We start from the raw sequence: 4,369 nt of genomic DNA, 5'->3' as shown, positions 1-4,369 counted from the left end.
TAGACAAATGGGTTCTAACTAAACTAAAGAGCTTCTGCACAGTAAAAGAAACTACCATCAGAGTGAACAGGCAACCTACAGAATGGGAGAAAATTTTTGCAATCTACCCCTCTGACAAAGGGCTGATATCCAGAATCTACAAAGAACTTAAACAAATTTACAAGAAAAAATCAAACAACCGCATCAAAAAGTGGGAAAAGGATATGAACAGATGCTTCTCAAAAGACATTTACGCAGCCAACAGACACATGAAAAAATGCTTATCATCACTGGCCATCAGAGAAATGCAAATCAAAACCACAATGAGATACCATCTCACACCAGTTAGAATGGCGATCACTAAAAGGTCAGGAAACAACAGGTGCTGGAGAGGATGTGGAGAAATAGGGACACTTTTATACTGTTGGTGGGACTATAAACTAGTTCAACCATTATGGAAGACAGTGTGGCGATTCCTCAAGGATCTAGAACTAGAAATACCATTTGACCCAGCCATCCCATTACTGGGTATATACCCAAAGGATTATAAATCATGCTGCTATAAAGACACATGCACACATATGTTTATTGCAGCACTATTCACAATAGCAAAGACTTGGAACCAACCCAAATGTCCATCAATGATAGACTGGATTAAGAAAATGTGGCACACATACACCATGGAATACTATACAGCCATAAAAAAGGATGAGTTCATGTCCTTTGTAGGGACATGGATGAAGCTGGAAACCATCATTCTGAGCAAACTATTGCAAGGACAGAAAACCAAACACCGCATGTTCTCACTCATAGGTGGGAACTCAACAATGAGAACACTTGGACACAGGGTGGGGAACATCACACACAGGGGCCTGTCATGGGGTAGGGGGAGGGGGGAGGGATAGCATTAGGAGATATACCTAATGTAAATGACGTGTTAATGGGTGCAGCACACCAACATAGCACACGTACACATATGTAACAAACCTGCACGTTGTGCACATGTACCCTAGAACTTAAAGTATAATAAAAATATATACATTCTAAATGTATCTCAAATCATAAAGAATCTATTAGCAGGAATAAAAACATTCTGTGTGACAAGAAAACAAATCAGAAAATGCATGCAAATCCCTTAGCTCAGTGCCTGGTACATAGTAAGTGCTCAACAAATAGCTGTCTTCATTGTTACTTGGTCATTGATATTGGTTGAGCTGGTGTTGACTGGCATGGCCTCAAATAATGAATAGGACTTCTAGGTAAGAGTACTAAGAATTCTATTAAGCATGCTGGGCAAGTGCCAGTTTGCCTTGTGCAACAGGCTCTGTGGCTGGATAACTCTGGAAGCAGAAATTCCAAACAGAGTCTAGCTATTTGTTTGGTTCCAGATAGAAATCACTCCAGTTCAGCTGCTATTGGAAACTTACTCATCTGCTAACCTTGAGGATCAGTGGCTGTGAAGGTAAACAGGAAAAAAGTAAACAAGGTAAAAGAGACAGACTTCTGTATCATGAGCGAGATCAGCCTTGCTCACAAAGGCTCAACTTCTCTAGAATGGACAGAGAATCTAGCTTGAGTTTATATTAGCTAGTCATTTTTGCCAGTTAAATGTTAATTAAAAATTGACTTGCACAAAAACTGAAAGTTTGTGCTGAAGAACATCCATAGCAAAAGGTGGTGAGGCTCCTGCCACAAGGAAGCTTGTTATCTAGTAAATGCTATGAATTCACTCATTCTTACATTTATTCTCTCATTCCACCACCAGAATGCCTTCCCTTAGCTGGTTTCTTTGCCTCCTGTCCCGCCTAAGCTGTCATCTTTACCACAGCCAGAGTAAACTTTCCAAAATACAGTTCTAATCCTGACATTCCCCTGCTTTTAAATCTTTGGTGGGTCCCTTTTCCTTGAACAAAGTCCAAACTCTAACATGGTTCACAAGAAACTTTATGATCGGGCTTGAAACCTCCCAGTGGCTTTGAATTGCTTTTGAAATAGAATCCACACTCTTCCTTGTGTCCCACTAGGGAACTCAGGCAGCTTAAGGAACTTGCTTAAGTGGTAGAGCCCACTCTGACTGATTCCAAAGCCCATGCTCCAAACCAGAGCTGCTCAAAGCAGCTTTACAGTGAACTATTTGTTAATGGTCCAAGCCTAGGACAGCCTGGGTCAAAATGTAAATCAATGCAATGCTACCTTCATGGAGAAAGTCTCACTGTGAAGAAAATACCAGCTGAACTACAAACAGTATGATTAGTGATGCAGTTGACTTACCTCCTGCTCCATATCTTGTTGGAAGCCAAAAGCAGTTTGGGGATCAGCAGCCATCTGTGTACCACACTTTGAATAGCATTGCTCTAACCTGACCCCCACGCTGTACAGTAAGTCCTCACTTAACATTGTCAATAAAATCTTGGAAACGCGACTTCAAGCAAAACGATGTATAAGGAAACCAATTTGGCCATAGGCTAATTGATACTAACAAGAGTTAAATTCCTATGGCATAGTTCTGGTAACAGAATCATCACTAAACTTCTACATAAAGACTGAAAACACTTCTAAAAGTTAAACATTGAAACGAATGTGAGCTATACAGTCATTTAGGAAAGATTAATAAAAAGAGATAAGAGAATTATTTACCCAATTAATCCAGTTCAAGGTCCTGGGTGGCTGGGGCCTATCCTGGCAGCTCAGGGCACAAGGCAGGCACTAGCCCTGGACAGGACGTTATCCCATTGCAGAGCGCACTCACGCACACACCCACATTCACTCACACTGGGACCTTTCAGACATACCAATTAACCTCAGGTGTGCATCTTTGGGATCGTATCCTAGTGAGAGGAAAACAGAGTACCTGGAGAAAATCCATGCAGACGTGAGGAGAATGTGCAGACTCCACACAGACAGTGGCCCCAGCTGGGAAGAGATTTTTTTTTCTCATCAACATTATAATGAAACGGCGTTGAAGGAAATGATGTTATTTGAAGACGTGCTGTTTTCTTACTCTTCTTATTCCTTAGCTGAGGTCTTCATATGAGGCACCTGATTTACTCCTGGCCCCTTCTTTCCTGCCTTCTGTGGACTTCTGCACAGGAACTGTCAGATAATCTGTATCATAGATGAAGAAGGGGTTTTAAAAAGTATATCCTACTTTTCAAAGCCAGCAAGAAAACCTTTTTTGGAATTATCCTCAGTTTGGGAATTTTCACAAGGCTCTAATTTCCAGAAAGCTATTCTTGCTGGCTAGTTGGCTAAGCTTTCAGTAAAAGCCCTGATTTCCACAGCAGAACTGTGCAAACTATTCTTATATGCACTGGCCTCACAGCTAAGGCAGTGGCAGCCTCAAAAATCCTGAGATGCGGAATTCTATGATCCTGTCCTTATGTGCTCTTAGTCCTTCCTTACACTGCTGAGGAGCTCCCTAATCAGTGTTCCTCCATTCTCCATCACCATGGGCTTTCTACCAGCTTTTTCACTTCTAGCCTTACTGAATAGCCCCACCACACACACACACACACACACACACACACACACACACGCACACACACACCATGCTAAGATCTTTAGTGGTAGCAGCCGTTAGGAAAGGTTTGCTCATTCATTCTTTTGTTTATTCAAATATTCGGTCGGAACTGTCTCTGTACCAGGAACTGTGTTAAAAGTTAGGAACACAATGGTAAACAATAAAAAAGACAGCCACGCCCTCTGGGAGCTTTCTGAGCTGAGTGAGGATGTCAGACTAAATGATATCGTGATGAATGATATAAATAAAAGTATTAAAGTTCTATGAGGGCCGGGCACAGTGGCTCACACCTGTAATCCCAGCACTTTGGGAGGCTGAGGCGGGCAAATCAATTGAGGCCAGGAGTTTGAGACCAGCCTGGTCAAGATGGTGAAACCCTGTCTCTATTAAAAATTACAAAATTAGCTGGGTGTGGTGGTGCATGCCTGTAATCCCAGATATTCAGGAGGCTGAGGCACAAGAATCACTTGAACCCGGGAAGCAGAAGTTGCAGTGAGCTGAGATAGCACCACAGCTTGGGTGACAGAGCAAGACTGTCTCAAAAATAAATAAATAAATAAATAAATAAATAAATAACTTATCTGATAAAGTAAAGCAGGCACCTATCTTAGAAAGTAAACTAATCTGTTTGCAGGCAGAAGTGATACTTACATTGAGACTTAAATGTCATCATGAATTTTTGTCTAATAGTCAACATCAAGCCAACTCTTTTGTTCCCAATGCCAAGTACTGAGTTAAACACTTTAGATGCATGAAGTGATTTCATCTTCACAAAGGCTCAATGGCAAGGGAGCCATTTTTATCCCCATTTTATAGATGAGAAAACTGAGAAGCAAAATTACCACTCTAAAGTTGCACAACCAATCAGGG

Source organism: Pan paniscus, chromosome 4 (assembly GCF_029289425.2).
Source record: "Pan paniscus chromosome 4, NHGRI_mPanPan1-v2.0_pri, whole genome shotgun sequence".
Lineage (NCBI taxonomy): Eukaryota > Metazoa > Chordata > Mammalia > Primates > Hominidae > Pan > Pan paniscus.
The sequence above is the reverse complement of the archived record's forward strand: the minus strand, read 5'-3'. Positions refer to the sequence as shown.